Raw genomic sequence first — 17,737 nt, 5'->3', positions numbered from 1 at the left:
TTTGCCTAAGAGGCTCTTGTCTTCATGCTGGATCATCCAGCTGGAATTCTCAGCCATCCAATTTCACAATGGTTAAATTTTAAAACACACAACTCAGCAAGCAAAAGACAAAACCGGGAAGAAAAAAAGAAAAGAAAAGAAAAGAAAAGAAAAGAAAAGAAAAGAAAAGAAAAGAAAAGAAAAGAAAAGAAAAGAAAAGAAAAGAAAAGAAAAGAAAAGAAAAGAAAAGAAAAGAACCAAAAACACACCCACAACAAAAATACAAAAAACCTGGAGTGCTTGACTCTTTGCTTTAATTGCACATTAGAAGTTTTAATTTTAAATTCTGGGAAAAGTTATCTTGATTGCTTAGCTTAAGTGTTGCTTCCAGATTAATATCTAATTTAGGACCAGCTATCATTTTCCCTTTGTTGAAATTTTTTTTTCATAATAACAGCCTTCAAAGTAGCTAAAAATATCCTTGTGATACAAGGCAATAAATGTTTGCAGATATGAATCCCATTAAAGTTTATGGTGATTAAAACATGAAATAGGACTTGGTATTTGGTCTTTGAGAGTTCTTCTGTAATTTGAAGCAGACAGATTTAACAGCAAATAATTGTATTTGTGTCCTTTTTGCCTCAGGGCTTCAAACTGTGATGAAGATAACTCATTTTTTCAGAAGGATACTTAGAAGATATCAGATATTAGGCTTACTGTTATCCTCCTCTTTACTGTGGATTTCATTAACTATTCTGACCAACACACTAGCAAAGAAGAGGCTGAGATAGTGGATGCTGATGGGTTTCCAAGAGAAGTGAAAACATGAGGTTTTCTCTTCTCTTGGAAAGACATCTGTCTTTCACAGGGTATCTATATTTTTTTTTCTCTGCAGCAGCACAAACACAAAAACATTAAATATATTGTACAAGTTATAAAGACTGCAACATGCACCACGCTGCTATGAAACAGATTTCTTGTTTTTTCTTGGTTTATCTTTCGGTCTTGTTTTTTGATTTCCTGTGGTCTTTTTGTTTGTTTGTTTGTTTGTTTTTTGCTGTTTTTTGTTTTGGGATTTTTTTTAATGGAAAAAAATCCATGTACACATCACAAAGAAGAACCCAAAGGATCTGTGCCAGCTGTGATCTCAGGAGAGCCTTAAGCATGGCTGTATCTATTCCAGACTGTAACCAGCTATAAAATACACTGTACAGGAAAACACTCCCACAGAAGCCTAATCAGAAGCTAACACAACTTTCTTCCATGAATGTTCTGAGATATAAAGTGATCTCATTATTCATCTATGCAGCTTTTACTTTGTACTGAGATGGAGTAGAACACCTTGCACAGACAGACAATTAAATGTGTTTATCCTAAAATTCTTGATTAATGCCTTTCAGATTTTTCATTTGACTGTGTAAATTTATATCTTGGTTAACAGGTCTATTTTGAACATATATTTAGTATTTGGTGGAACAAACCATAATTTCAGGAAGAGAGGTTCAGTTGTTTTGCCAGGTAGATGCACCTGAAGTTTTCTGTCCTTTTCAAGAGTGTAGTGATAAGTGGATAGGGGCTTTATGGGGAGGAATTTAAAAACCAAACCAAAACAAAAAATCCTGTTGCAAACCTTTTGCTAGCTGCATAGTCACCACATGAAGCAGCTTCTTGTTCTGAGGGTTCCATGCCATGAATCCAGCCCACTGGATGGAGGTAGGAGTTTTTCAGGCCTGCCAGACAGCGTTGGTGTGGCCCCAAAACCCCACACTTGTGGTAATTAAAAATACCTTGAACAAGGGGAGGATTATGGCAGGAGCTCTTTTAGACTCAAGCTGTGATAAGAAGTTATTTCCTTCATCCAAATGCATTTGCTCAGGATAAAAAGAGAGAGACACAGCCCTGAGACGGCAAAGTGGGAAAGTTTTAATTCTCCATGAAGCACTTCACAGTGTCTCACAGAGAGCTCCAGCCAATGCTAGAACTTACCTGTGACTTTCCACCTATTTTTATTGTTACATAAAGTTGATATCAAAGTTTTAATACAAAGTTCAAACAAAGCTATTGACCATTTTAAATATAAATAGGTCAAACCAAAGAAATGAGTTTAAATAGGGTGGGGTTGTTTGTTGTTGTTGGGTTTTTTGTTTTGTTTTGGTTTTTGTTTTTTTTAACAAAGTCAATATGGATTTGAAGTAATTTACATTAACACTGAATTTCTTTAAAAAGCATGTTATAATCAAAAATGTCTATCTCAATGAAGTTTCTTTTTCCAAAAGACAACTGTGCACCTAAAGGAAAGTAAACAACTTACCATCTAAAATATGATTATACCTGGCATTTAGGGACATGTTTTTTAGTGAACATGGCAATTCTGGGTTAATGAACTCAATTATTTAAAAGACCTTTTCAAACTTGAAAGATCTTCTGGTTTTATGTTTGGACAAGCAAGATACTCCAATGAGAGAATGCAGAGTATTAAACTATTTGTCCCTGTTCACTCAGAAATTTGTTAATGTATTCTTCAGCTTCCTTTCTGTTTTCTCAAGAGTTATAAAATCACGCTGACAGCAGTGTTTATTTTAATGGACGCCCACACAGAACAAAACTGGCCCAAGTTCTCTGGGTATGGCCTATCAGTGCCTTCAAAACAACTTGAGGAAACGGTATAAGGAAAAGGAAAAATTCTCATTCATTTAAGAGTCTCTGTTCGTGATGACAATGAGAAAAAAGCTTTCAAGACACAGTCATTAGAAACAGGCAAATTGCATTTTGATGTATCAATGTATTTTAGGGTAACTGGTCAAGAAAACAAAATCCTACAAGATGAAGCTGATTTTTCATGTGCCAATTCTGGCTGCAGAACATCAGCATCTGGAACGTTTTATATGGAGTTTGCTGGATTTTTTTTCTCTCTGGAGGTTCTCTTGCAACTAATCAAGAATCTGGTTTGGGATTCCAGATATTTTTAAAATATAAATATTTTAAATATAAATATTCTAATATTTTAAAAATACAAATATTTCATTGTTGTTGTCTTTTTTGTTGTTGTTGTTTTGTTTTTGTTAGTTTGTTGTTGTTGTTGGGTTTTTTTGGTTTTTTTTCCCTGTTGTTGTTGGGGGGGGGGAGGTTTTATTTATTTCTGATAACCTTTTATCCAAGCAATTGCAGCAGACAGTGATCAATATGCACAATGATTATTAGAACTGCAGTTGTGCTACCAGGTCATATCTTCTCCTATACAAAAATCCCATTAAATCTTAGTGTTAAGAGTATGCCTGATTTTTTGGTAAGGTAGATTCACCCCATTCCCATAGAAACAAATTGCTTTTATTATAAATTAATTAGTGCAAGTCTGAGATACATTGAGCGATTTTAAGATGCATCACTCTGGTTTCTCTGTGCTATCAGATCCATTGTGGAAAAGGCTGTGTGTAGGCAGATAAATCAAGGAAGAGGCAGAGTTTTTATTATAAAACTTGTAAATGTCCACCATTTACCACTTCATCAACATGTTGAAGGGAATATCTGCAAAAACTGAGTTTAACAGTATTTCAGTATATTCATTCACACCCTGCCATGTTCAATACTGCAGTTTTAGAAGTTCAGGGTGTCAGAAACAGATAAACTGCACGTTGAACATATGCACACTTGCTTATTGGCTTATTAACAAAAGCCTGTTTTTAAATCCAGAACTAACATAATTGCCAAAGTGAAAGTGAATAACCTGAGGTGGAGGAGACAAAGAACTCTGAAATTCAACGTTCCTATGGCAGCACTGACTTAGCAACCTGCCACAAAAATTAAGCTTCTCTATTCCTTTATGGTAGGAGGTGCAGGTAGGGAGAACCCTGCTGGAATAAACATGGTCAAACACCCACAGCCTTTCTGATGAAGTATGTTTTGATATCAAACACGAGCCTATCAAGCTCAGGTTTTTAAATATGTTCAGAAAATAAGTGAATAAGAAGCACAGAGTACTGATGCACAGATTCTGTGAGTTATGCTCTCTTGGAGTAAAAATCCCCCCCACCCCATCCAGCTTTATTTATTTACCATCCAATTCCTACACTGTTTTTAGTTCAATTTAACAGATGCTTTTGAAATCAGATATAGAGTTTGTTCTGTTCTTTTAATCTCATTTACTTCATTTCTCAGGAAGATTCTTTCCTGGAAATCAGCACAGAGAAAGTATTTGAGAGGCATTTTCCTGCATGTAATTAATTACTTCCTGTATCTGATGTGTGTTGAAGTGTAAATCAAGAATAAAAGCCTCTTTATAAGATATTTTAATCAAGATCTTGCAATATTGATTTGTCTCCAGCAAGGAAACTGTCTCCATGATCCCAAAGTTCTGCTAAGGTTCTTAGAGAGAATTCAGTATGCAGAGTGTAAGACAGGCATGCAAAACATTTAATAAGTGTGATAAAAAGCATCTGAATGCCAAATAGTTTACAACTGTAAATTTGAGGCACACTATGTAAGCCTTGTCACCTTGTACACCTTTGCTTAAATCTTCCCTCAGGATTTTCTTTGTGCATGTCACCAAGACAGTTCCAGAATTATAATTTTAAAACATTTTCCATTCAAATTGCCTGGTCCTTGTCAAATATCTCAAAGCCTGTAGGATCTGAAAACCTCATTTGCCAGCATGCTTTGTATCCCCAAATTCTCCATAATTGGGGGAACACTTTGACCTCGAAATTTAAGATGAAACCTGGCAGCTCATATTAGAAGATCTTGATACCAAGCCACAGATGTGATACTGATTCACACAAACTTTGTCCATTTTAACTGACCCATTATGATATACATCCAAATCTTCAAATTGTAAGATCCCCTTCCAAAGGCGTCTTTGCTCCCAGAGCCAATACTCTCCATTCAGACTGTTCAAACAGCAAGTCATTGTCTCCCAGTAGAAAATCATCTCTGCAGGATTTTATCACAATTCTTTAATTTGAGACTAGTGAGAAACTGTGTAATCCAACAGGAAAATGAGCTGTAAAACATTGTATTTGGGATTGTTACACCTTCCAAAGGATTATTTCTGCAGGATTAAAGTAAAGCTGCTGAAGTACAGCAGTACTGAGGGTTGAATTCTAGTGTCAGCTGAGGACCTGGCTCTTTTCCCTGAAATTTCTGCTCTCCTTCCCAGAAGCTCAGCTGAAATGAGATGACATTTCCAAGGGCACCATTGACTTATCAGCAAAGGAACAATGGCCCAGCACTGTAACTCCTGCCAGTGAGTGCTAAGAAAAGGAACTTAAGTCTTGTATTTCAGTAAATCCTGAGATCTATGGGCCGCTGACCTTCAATGTATATGAAAACTGTCCCTGCATGGATGGAAGACATACATTTACCTCCATGGTATTTCTGGGTGTGGGAGAGTCAGTTTAAGAGCAAACTAACCTTCCTTCACTGCTTTTCTGCAATGGCCCTTGTGGTGTATTTCAGAGCAGATCTCATGGCATTTGCCAGGAGGAGGGAAAATAAAATTTCACAAGTGGCATAAGTTTGAGAGTGTCCTCACAACTGTATGCATATTATCTCAACATAATCCATCTTTTGCAGACAGAGTCCTTTCTTGAAAGGCCACAAAAATCATCCTGACACAAGCACACAGGATTTGTGGACAGCTGGAACTCAAGCAGTTTGAACTGCTTATGGAGAGCAGCTTGCATGTACAGGTTCTCAGAACCAGGCTAAACCACAAGCACTGCTTCCAAAACATCACTTCAGGCAAGAAAAGTAAATTCTACACCTGTTTTCAAATGTCTTTCTCGCATAGGAGAGTCCATTTCCCTTTCTCTAAAGGATTACAATCTGCAAGGCAAAGTTTAAAGAGACAAACCTTAAAAACACCAGGTGCTTGAGAGAATCAACACATGAAGTACAAAACAAGGAGGAAGAAAGCATGTCCTTCTTGGGGAGACAAGTGGTTTTCAGAAAATCAAATAAAAATTTTTCAAAGCATTTTCTTGTCTGAAGTGTCTTTCAGACTGTTCAAATGGTAAAATCTCCTACCACTCCTTTAAATGTTAGCGGTATTAGCCTCAGATATACAGATCCAGCTACCTTACTCTTCTAATAGTGTCAGATCTTGAAACAACTTTTGCCTTTAATATGTTAATATTCTTCAGCAACAGGAGCATGGATATGTTCCTACTTTCCTTTATACCTCTCCTCTCTTCCTGTGCTTTATTAGTTTCAAATTTTGGGAGGAGGATGTAATTCTAATAACCATTTCAAAGAAAACCTGCTCCAGCCACTTCCAGCTGATGCAGAGGTAGTTTGAGGTACAATGTATGGCTTCAAAAGCAATCTGTATTGTAGGACAGGACCTTTTAAAGGGACCTGTAAACTCAGCTTTGGAATTGCTCTGCAATGTAATTTGGCTTCTCAGTACCCCTCTAAGTCCTTGTAGAAGTACAAGGCTGATCAAAGGTATAGGATGGTATCAGCATGATGAATGTATGATGAGTGTATGAGAGACCAGCTCTTTTCAGCCTGGAGAAAAAAGATGAGGGTAGAAGTACATGACAGATGCCATCAGTGGCACAGAAAAGATAAAAAGATAACAAGTCGTCCATTGTCTCTTTCAGTGAAATGAAATATAAAGCAGGCAGATCCAAAATAAGCATGCATTTTCAAGGTGGAGAGTTAAAAGGGCACTCTTTGCCACAGGCAGCTGTGCATCAAACTTTTAGAAGTATTGAAAAGGCAATTGATGAAGTTGAAGATAATAAAATAAATAATTCACTCTGGGCCATTAAGTAAAGGCACTTCTGCTGGTTAGAGGGACTCAAAACAGAAATTTCATCAAACTCGGAAAAAACACTCCAAAAAAGGATCATAGCTGATTTCTTCCACTCCTATATTTTATTCCATTTAACAAATATTGGTCATATCAATCATGTATTGTCTGACAGAACACAAGGTTAGATGCACATTTCCTCTGATGCACTACAGCCATTCCCTTAGTATAACTGTGTGGAAAGGTACCATATCCTGCCTGGAAAATAGAAGGAAAAAAACCCCACATTATTTTCATGTCAGGGACAGATTTTTCTAAATGACTTGCAAACTAATATGAAGTGTGTAATATTACTCAAGCACGCTCACTGGTAAAGAATTGCACTCCTTTTCCCATTTTGTCCTTGTGGAGATTCTGTATGAAGTGACCTGACCAGAAACTTTGCACAGTTAAGACTGTTCAGGACTTGGAAATACAGTCTCTTAATCCAGGGAAGAGATTACTTGAAAATCTTGGTGATTGCCTTGTTGTAAACTGGTTAGGGGTTTCTTTTCTATATTAATGCTATGCAATTCCTAACCTCAGAGGATGGCAGAACCAACATTAAATTCCTAATTTCTACCTTTAAACCAGACAGATGTTTATAAGGTACCAGAGACCTCCACCAAGGGGATCCATCGTGTGTTACCATAACATTTAACAGGTTTGTTGTCATACACTACTGGTACCACTCAGAAACCAGAACAGCAGGCTGAGGGAATACTTTTGGTCCTGTCACCAAGTCTTGCTTAAAAAGGGTTGCAAAAGAATTCTCAAAATAAGATTGAAGAGGTATGATACTGAAAACACAGAATGAAACACCATCCCTACTTACCCCAGTGTGTCACTAATTTCAAAAGAGACAGAATACACTTGGAAATTCAACCAGAATTTGCTGGCATTAGACAAAGTTACTGTTAACCTAGATCAAGTAAACCTCATTTCTCAGTGAAAAGAATCCAAGATTTTGTATTTCTCCTTTATAGGAATCTAGAATATTTTTGATCTATCTCAGGACTGTCAAAATTATGTGAGGTGAAAAGTACAGGGCAGTTCCAGTACTTACTGTTCTTTTTGCTTTTTTTGCTTGCTTTTTTTCCCAGTTTTCCAAGTGGCTTTATGTAGAATAAGGCAATATTGGGTTAGATTACACATAAGTAATTTTCTACAAAATTTTATTATAAATATTTTTTTTTTCTTATTATTTCTTGGCCTGGCAACTGCTCATGGATTTTAGTTTCTTGCAGGACAGGTAGAATTCAAATACTGCAGAAGCTGGAGGCCCAGTCACTGCATGTTAATACATTTTTTTCTTGGGAATGCAAGTTAAATAACAATCACCTCTGTCATACATAACAAACTCTGTTGGTAGAGCCCTTGCTCAGTGATGGAACTGAATGTCCTCTAAGTGGTTAATCTTTAAAATAGATTCTTCAGCTTTCAGAATACATAACTGGTAACATTGTAGTCATCTTGTAAATAAAATTGGGTCACAAGTCGTAATAGCCTTTATGTCTTAAAAAGTCTACTATTCATATGGTAACTGTGCACAGACTAGATTTATCATTCTGTAAAAAGGGTACCAGGGCCCTGAAAACTTTAGCTCAAGGATTCTGTCATTACAGGAAGCAGCAGTGCTGATACCAACCTTAATATGTCGTCTTGTTATATGAAAATATCAGAGGAAAATTTCCTCAAATGAGACAAAAAAAGAATTTCACATATCTCCATTTTTCTGTGCAGGAGGTTGATCAATAGGTGTCCAGCTACAGAAAGAGCTAACAAATTATTTAACATATTGCTGTGACTGTGCATCTGAGGTTTTCCCAATGTCACATAGCTCATGGACCAGTAAGTGATAAAATTATTGGACTTAATAAAGAGGCATTAGTTGAATTTCCACGACCCAAACTGCACAGAATGATAGATCAACATGAGGTACTTTGGCTTGAAGAACATCTTTAAATTTATGAACTGTCCAGCTAACAACTCAAAGCTAGCTCTTCAAGCTTCTGTAGGTTGGATATTGGAAATTATAGACCTGCTCTTTAAAAATGACTCTGTTTGCATCTGCCTGACTTAAAACACCTCAAAGAATTCTGATGAGAAGGAGGTAGTTTATTCATCTCAATACCTTGTATTGTAAGAATGAAACTTTTGTAGGCTGCCTACAACATTTTTCAGCATTACAGTATTGACAGAAACTCTGAGAATCTAACTTATCTATGTTGTTACTATGAAGGCCAAAAACTTCAGAGTCCTTGGAATAATTTCTTGTACCTCTACTCCCTCTTCTCTCTCAATTTCCTACCATTTCTCCTCTCACTCTTTCAATTAATCTTTATTTAATAGTTGAGGAGTGAGCAGAGCCCCATTCAAAGTTCAAGTTTCCTCATAAAGATACAAAAAAGAGTGACATTACCAGTTCTGTGCTCCCTGACAAAAACCCAAAATAACAGCCTCCAACCTAGTGCATCCCTGAACAACATCTTGATCTTTTCATGTTCATACATTGTGCAAGGATCAGTCTTATTTATTAGCAGACGGGTAGATTCTTGCATTACAGTTGAAGTGACAATTCCCTTAGCATTCAGAGCAGATACTTATGGAATTAGCTGACAATAGAGTTCATGTTTATATGCATGGGATGCATTTACACTTATAACTATGTCATGATCTACAACATCTGTTAATGTGAAAATTATGCATTTAGGTTTAACACTGTGTAAATGCCAGATAGGCAGAATGGAAAAGTCCATTTAGCTTTTTAAGTACAGCCTCCAAAGGCAGTCTAAAATTTTTAGTTAGTAACTACATTAGTAATTTTTTGTTGTTATTTTATTATAGAAATGAGTAGAAAAAGCCATTTGACACTTTTAATACAACAAACAATTCCACCTACTCTCCACTCTTTGCTTTTATTGCAAAAGGCTGTGCTTTATTGCAAAGCTATTTACTACAAATTGCCTTACTGTAACATCCTGTGTGAGTGTCTTTGCTATAATAACCAAGGATGTTCATGTCACTACATTAACCACCATTCTCTGACCCTGAAGGGTTGAGAGTCTTTCCAAGATGGTGCATTTTTATTTGTACAGAAATTATAAGCATAGTACTGCCTTGCAAGAAAAAAAACCAAAACGTTTTCCTCTGGGCTAACTTGCCTCATCATAGTATCCTAAAAACACCAATGGAGCAGTTTCTATCCTGATCTTAAAACATAAGTGGTTATAGGAGTTTATCTATATGAGAATTGACTGAGCATGGGGTTTAAATAATTCTTTTAACCAATTCTGTCAGCTGTAGAAGCACAAATGAAGGAGCCAAGATGGCACACTCCCAGGTTTGGCAGCTGCTAATAAACCTGTGGGATTTCCATTATTTAGGAGAATTCCTACACTGGTATCCATGATTGTGATGTAGCTCCTCTCACACATTAAAATCTGTGTGGGAAGGGAACAAAATATCGATGTCTAAACCAGTCTGTAAGCCAAAGTTTAAAGTGGACATTGTGAGAATAATTCTGAAATAATAAGCTACAGCAGAGGTGTCTACTGCAGGATTAATAGTAAAGAGGACTCTATTGGACATGAGTGAAGCTGCTATATAAGTGAAAATGTTTCTAGGAAGAGAAACAACCAAATAAGAAGAGTTCTGGCTAATGCACCTCAGACAAAAAGGAAGGGTCAGGGGCAGCTAATCTGCCACCTGTGCCAGTCTCAGCCATTATGCCAACTGGTCACCAGCAGAGTAAGATTGTTTAACTCTTAAATAAGTCTTAGTTTGGCTATGCTGAATAATTTTTGTATCAATGTATCAAAATAATGCAGAATATTTTGGTATTTTACCACTATTCCCTCTAATGAGGACATTTCTTTAGGGGCCCTACAACAATCTACTGCTGCTATCAGCAGTAGCTTTACCTCTGCTATTTACAGAAGTAAAAATGCATTTGGGTTATTTAGGCAAAAATCATGACTGTACAATTTAAGTGCTAAATTTCTCATCTAGAGGGGAAAGTCTTGGGAACCCAGCCCTCTACCAGAGTGATTTACCTGATCATTGCTTCATGGAACATGGATAATCATGGGGAAAAAAAAAAAAAAAAAAAAAAAAAAAAAAAAAAAAAAAAAAAAAAAAAAAAAAAAAAAAAAAAAAAAACCCACAACCACTTTTCTAGTAAAAAATGGGAAAAAAAAAAAAAAAAATCTGAGCTGGTACCTTAACTTCTAAGTCATATGAATTTTAACTTCAATACATGCAGATGAATATTTTTTGCAATGTTTCTTGCAAAACCTCTGCAATTCCCTGTTTGCATGCACACATAATGCTCAAGACAAGTAATACATATTCTATTTCATTTATTTATACATTTTATATAATTCCACATCTTTTATTTTCAGTTAATGGATAGTAGATCCACATATTTTGTACTTAATGCTAGTGCATAAATAAACAAAATAGTTCCTAGTTAGAATTCCAATTCCTAGAGATTTAAAGAATTCCCTTCACAAATAACCTTGATTTCAAGGCATTTAAATTCAACCTACGGTCATAAAACATGCATTATTTATTTTACCTATGAGTGCTAAAAGTGATTTAATCTGTTTATAAAGGGGGAGTTAAATAAAATTGAACTTGTTTTAACAAAGATCCCTGTGCTCCAGAATGTTTTACCTTGAAATTGTCACTCTTGCCTCTTAAACAGAATCCAGAGAGAAAAAATATCTCATCAGACATAACAGCAGTCATATATCATTTATTGTTGGGCTTTATAATCATATTTTCTACCCATTATTAATTTGTAATTAAGAAGCAATGAGCAAAAATTATTGCAAGGTTTCATTTCTGCCCCAATTAACATTTTGGATTCTGCTTTGGGGGTCTTCTTTACAAACAAGTTCTCAAGCTAAATGATGTGGCAAGTTATCTATATTTAGCAACCTATAATTTTAGCTTGTGTTTTACTGGTTGAAAACATGAGCAACTGACATCATTGCAGACAACAGGAAAGAAGAATGAACTAATATTTAAATCCCAAATAGCATTCATTAATCTTCTGTGACTAAACCCCTCTGCCTGGCCTTTCTCTGAAAAGACAGATTTCCAAACTGATTAAACCTAAAGGCTGTTTTGCATATATCTTGTAAAAAGCCCCAAGCTGCCCTAAACATTAATCTAAAATTTAGCTGCAATAGATAGTCACGTACCAGTTTGGAATTCTTCCAGTTTTATTCCTCAAAATCCAATAAACTTGAAGTCTCCGGTTTTTATAAATCAAAGGTGTGGTTGGATTTCACCTGATCTCATCAGAAGTTCTAAAATTGTTCTGGAAAACAAGGTTCTGTTTATGCTACTGAGTTCAGTGAGCTTTGCTGTTAAGAAAAAAGCCATGGTATACACCTGCTTTGAATGGACAATGCTACACCAGGAGTACATTCTAACATTAACTGGCAATTCATTAAGCTTACCTGTGCCATCAATTAAGTTTAATTTTACCCAGGTATCCTCCAGTGTACTCAGAGGCACAACCACATATCACATTGCTTTAGGCCTTATTCTTACAACTTCTGAAGTACAAAGGAACTCACAAATACATGGTGGGTAAAATGCAGGGAGGAACGATCACAGCAACTTTGATGCCAAAGAAGCTCAAAAATCTGTACAGAGGTTAAGAGCAGCTGTTTAGCTCTGGAGAAGTCAGTTCCAGTCTGATTAATCTGAAGTCACTGCAAGCTCCGCTCCTGCCATCAACACCATAAATACTGAATTAAAGACTACATCTGTACTCAACATTTTCCAAAGCCACTGAAGGGCTTTATATGGCCAATACAATTCCAGTCATTATTTTCCTTAAATAAAATAAATAAATCTGGAAGCTGGTTTGAAGCCTCACTTCTGAGAACCGGGACCATACTTTAGACCAAGTGTTGCACTATAGTTATTCCAAACAGGAAGAAATCATTCAATTTAAGATACTAACAAGAGTCAGAAAACCTCATTGGGTCAGTAGCAGGACATGGCACTACTCAATGTGCCTTACTGAACAGAGAAGTGTCTTATTATGAAGTGATTGTTTAGCATAAAAAAGGAATCAAAATTATTACTGGCTGGGATATTTTTGAGGTGGATTCTGACTTTTCTGTCCATCTGGAGACAGAATATATCCACCCTCGATATATATTAAAACAAACAAACAAACAAACAAACACCTGCTAAATATTGCATTACCATTGAAACTGTTTTTTCCATTATTACTTGCAACTAGTATAACTTGACACACTCAAGGGAGATATGCAGTGTTTTTCCAAATACTAGTTTTAATACTTCATAATAAAATTGTTTATGTGAGATGTTGACATAATTGCTTGCAGATACAAATTAAGATGTTATTTCCTAAGCTGTGCAGAACTGAAATCATATGGCATAAAAGTAGGAGTAAATAAATAGTGCAATATATTTTGTAGAATGTAAATGCACTGTGTGCCCCATAAATCAGAAGAAATGCACTACTTCCCTTCTCTGAATTTAGTCCTACAGAAGATAGGGCCACCTAAACTTCAATCCTGCCCTGAACTTAATCCTTTGTATTTTATCTCGGAAGGTCTCACCAAGTGTATGAAATAAGACACTGAATCATACTGGGGATGATGGAGGGGGAAAAAAAGCTTAAAAACTAGAACTGGATAAAGATAAATCAAGCCAATGAGCACCATAAAATCTGCTTGAAGTCAAAGTGCCTTTGCCAGCCTTTGTGGCTGCTTAATATTCCAACTATTCAAAGCTGGGTCCTTAGAAACATCTTGAAAATGTCTCCTGTCCATAGCCAGACTTCACTGAGAAAAGTTGTTTCTTTTTCACACAGCTAATGTTTAACTCTCTTGATCTACCTAGCTGAAAAGATCTGAACATCTCTTCAGAAGAGGTTTGTGAGACTTTCATGAGTACAATACTGTACTACTGAGTGGCTGTTCCTACAAGATTCCCATTGTCCCTGAAGAAGCCCTTTCAAAAAGCAGATCTGGCTGCTGAATCGTTGTGGATTTATACTTAATAACAGACATTTTTGCAAAGCAACATAAAGTTCCAAATAAATCAGACCAGAATGATTGTTTGACCTTGAATCAAAGCACCTTAACAGAGCTTCTGTCCACATGCCCAAACTCTCTTTTTTCCTCAGAACTGTCAGAATAGTTTCCTTCTCTTTTGAAGCAGTAATAGTGCTTGGCAGTAACTGTAAGCTGCAATTCTATGCAGGATAGAGTCTCTCTAGAACTCAGTCTCTCTAGGAAGCCTCTTTAAGCTCAAGAACAAGCTGGTCATTCAATATTTCTGTCATAAAGGTACCTCCTTTATGTACCTCCTTTAGGTACAATGAGCAAAAGAGCAGTGCTGAAGTTCTCATCACACCTCAAATACTTCTAATTCTAGCAATGGAGCAATATCCAACCCATATCAACCATCAGAGTTAAGCTCTACATATTTATATTTCCAGCTTTTGGACCATCAATTTGGCTGCTTACAGACCTCAAGATAACGTGAAATAAATTGTATTCTGATTATCCAAGTGCTGTTCTTCAGGAACAGCACACTTATACAAAATTCTCATTAAAAAATAAGTCATTTCTTCATAAGGAAGCTGCTTCGCCAATGTAAAAGAGAACATAAAAATACTGAAATATCCATTGTCTGCTACTTAATAAAGACAAAGCAGCTATAGTTTACCTACCCTTCATTGTAGCCATGTGCTAGAACAGCAAGGAGATGCAGAGCTTGAGTTCCTACTTCCATTTAAAACACTGGCAACCAAGCTGGCAGGAAATCTGGGTTTTCTCTGTTTTGTAGTTTTGCCCAAATCAGGCTAAAGAAAACGAAATAGTTGCTAGTAAGTGGAAAAAAAAAAAAAAAAGTTTTTCTGGAAGTATTGACATCACCTTTCAGGGTGCTTGAACTCCACTTTAGTCCCCCAGACCAGGTTTTGGAAATGATCTGGATATCCTGACCCCACTGCCCATCAGCTGGTGATTCACAAGAGACAAATGTTACTAAGAGTGACCAAAACTTTATTTATGTAAAACTTTAGAGGAGGTTATGACATTGACCTTAGAGTTAGTCTAGGGAAAAGAAAAAAAGAAAATAGAAAAAAGAAAATAGAAAAAAGAAAAAAGAAAAAAGAAAAAAGAAAAAAGAAAAAAGAAAAAAGAAAAAAGAAAAAAAGAAAAAAAGAAGAAACAAAACAAACGGCTAATAAGATTAATCACTGTATCATAACTAACTTATTGATGTTGGCAAATATGCTTCCATACATAACATTACTTTGAACTTGCTTCACCCTAATACAACCAGGAGAGGCATCTCCAAATGTCGTTTTACAGAGAGAATTATGACATTCCACATATTCAACAATGTCACATGCAATTCTAAATTTCTTATTTTGGTTGCCTAAACAAACAATTCAAAAAAGTTATTTAGGGAAATAAGCTTCAACTAAATTAGAGGGTTTTTTAGTTATTTGATGTTTCCTAATTAATACAGTAAACCAGGACAAAAAATAAATTATCAAATACATTATCTTATACAGGTTATTTTACTCAGAACATAAAAAAAATCAAACCAATTACCATGAATTAAGCATTCAATGCACTTTTCCTTTTGATTATGCATCTGCTATCCAGCTTGATAAGACAAGATGATCAGACACAAAGGCGTTATGTGGAAAATAATTATAATTAAGTTTAACATAGCCAGAAGCCAATTCTTCATTACAACTCTGAAGAAGTTTCATGTTAATGAGAAGACACATCTAAACAGACAGTTTCACAGCTTTGGAAAATAAGAACTCTTTTTCCTTCTAGGCAAAAAAACAACAATGACAAAGGAATTTTCCAAGTTCTGAGGTCCTGCCAGGACGTGCCCACAACTACTCTATCTGAATTACCAGATCACTTTCCTTGCTTTAGATTTGGATTTCAGATTTATTTCACTTGTAGCACCACATTACGAATCTGGCTATTCCAAATGGTAGTTGCCACTTCATTCTGCAATCTTATTCCTTATTTGGATATTACTTAGAAGACATCTGCAAACTAGAAGCAAATCTATCATGCTATGGATTATTACGATATGCCTTTGCTTGGTTCTTTGATGGTAGAATTTATAAAAGCGTAGTGCTTAATGTGAATTCTGGTTCTCATCATATTTTCACTATTCCCACATTCAGCTACAATATGTTGTTACCCAAACTCTATATGAAATTTTCTTCATAACTTGGTTGTGGGTTTTTGTTTGGTGGGTTTTTCTTTTGTTGTTGTTCCTGCTCTGTTGTTTTTTGGGTGTTGTTATTTTTTTATTTTTTTTAGATTATAGACAAAAAGGATGCTGTGGAAGAACATACTGAAAATTTAATGAAGTCAAGGTAAATGATATCCAAAAACCCCAAAAAGCTTACAAACCCACAACTTACACTTAAATCCACACTTCCCATTGGCAGTCACCTTCCTTTTGCTCAGGCACCTGATTTTGACTTTTAAGAGCACTTATCAAATACTTTTCCAAGGAATTGAAATTTAAAAGATTTATATCCTCTTCATGTTAGTTTCTGATACCTCACTCATTAACAAGGTGAGCATAACTGCCATTTTTCAGTCCTTGACATGCTCCTTATCTCCATCTCTTGGTTCCAAACCTTATTAAACACTGGCAAACCTATACATAGCCCTGAGAGATTTAAGTTTTATACAGGAATTTCTTTCCCATTTAATGAAATCACTCAGAGGTGTTGCCCTTTATCCAGTTGGTCTGCAATGGACTGGATAACATTAAGGTTAACAATTCCTATTTGTAGAATCAGAGAAGGTTGGAAGGCACCTTAAAGACGATTTCCTTCCAACCCCCTGACATGGGCAGGGACATTTTCCACTAGACCAGGATGCTCAGAGCATTGTCCAGCCTGGCCCTGAACACTTTCAGGGATTCACTGCTGTGCAATAATGCAGCCTTTTCTGACCTGCACCACTCACAAAAAAAAAAAAAAAAAAAAAAAAAAAAAAAAAAAAAAAAAAAAAAAAAAAAAAAAAGTGAAATAATAAAGAACAGCTGGGCTTCAGTAAATTTCTCTTTCTAAATACACACGGAACTCGCAATATGAGGCCACACTGCCATTTCTACAAAAGAAATACCTCTGCTGTTACTGCTCACAAAAATAGTTAATTATTCTCTAGCAAAATTCAAAAGGTTAAATAAGCTGGTGAAACTCTCCTAGTCAATTATTCTTATCTTTTTTCATAGCCCTGATAAAATGAATTTAGTGTAGCAGGAAATACCACATAGGCACATATTAAGATCTCACATGTGAAAGAGATTAGATTTAAATAAATGAAGATTAAAGCACATTTTGCAAATATAGATCTACTTTATATTTTGTAAGGAGGTACAGATCATAAATACCCAGGCAACACAGAAATATCTCAGGATTAGTATACTACTACCATTCTCAGTTATTGAACTAAATTAAAAAAAAAAAAATCCCTACCATAGCAAATTACAACTTTCTGAATAACTACCACTGGAACTAAGGGGAAAAAAAGAAAAAAAGTAAATCTCATAAGCTTCAAGCAGAGACTTAGACAGTTAGATTTCTATACCTGACTTCTTTAGATATTCATCTTTAACCTTTTTCTACTTGTTCTCAACAGAACAAGAATTTCTAAGGAAATACAGACTTTTGGAAAGAAAACACCTACAGAAATACACAATAACTTCTACATTTTATCTCTTTTCTTATCCCCTCTGCTAGTATCCCTAAGTGCTGAAAAAAGTGTTCTTGTGAGCTGCTCTGTATTATATAGGGACATCGACTTCTCCCACTTGCAGCAGGCTCTACTTGCTAATTAGCCCTTAATTAAAATGAGTTGCAGCTGGTTTGAGACACTCCCCTCTCCCGAACTTCAGTGCCCTGTTTCTAATTTC

At 35.8% G+C, this 17,737-nt stretch overlaps 1 long non-coding RNA gene across 2 annotated transcripts; it reads right to left on the bottom strand.

Moving 5' to 3' along the window:
• Positions 1–6,848: 6,848 nt before the first annotated feature.
• LOC120753496 (uncharacterized) lies at positions 6,849–16,263 on the bottom strand. 2 transcript variants are annotated; one of them, XR_005701115.2, is made up of 5 exons: positions 16,233–16,263; positions 14,704–14,787; positions 14,499–14,630; positions 11,980–12,098; positions 6,849–6,988 (listed from the first exon to the last, which is right to left on the bottom strand). It is a non-coding gene; the product is annotated as an uncharacterized LOC120753496 (long non-coding RNA). The 2 variants fall into 2 exon arrangements; XR_005701116.1 differs by lacking the exon at positions 11,980–12,098 and having other exon boundaries at positions 6,850–6,988.
• Positions 16,264–17,737: the final 1,474 nt, after the last annotated feature.

Source organism: Hirundo rustica, chromosome 5 (genome assembly GCF_015227805.2).
Source record: "Hirundo rustica isolate bHirRus1 chromosome 5, bHirRus1.pri.v3, whole genome shotgun sequence".
NCBI lineage: Eukaryota > Metazoa > Chordata > Aves > Passeriformes > Hirundinidae > Hirundo > Hirundo rustica.
The sequence above is the reverse complement of the archived record's forward strand: the minus strand, read 5'-3'. Positions and strand labels throughout refer to the sequence as shown.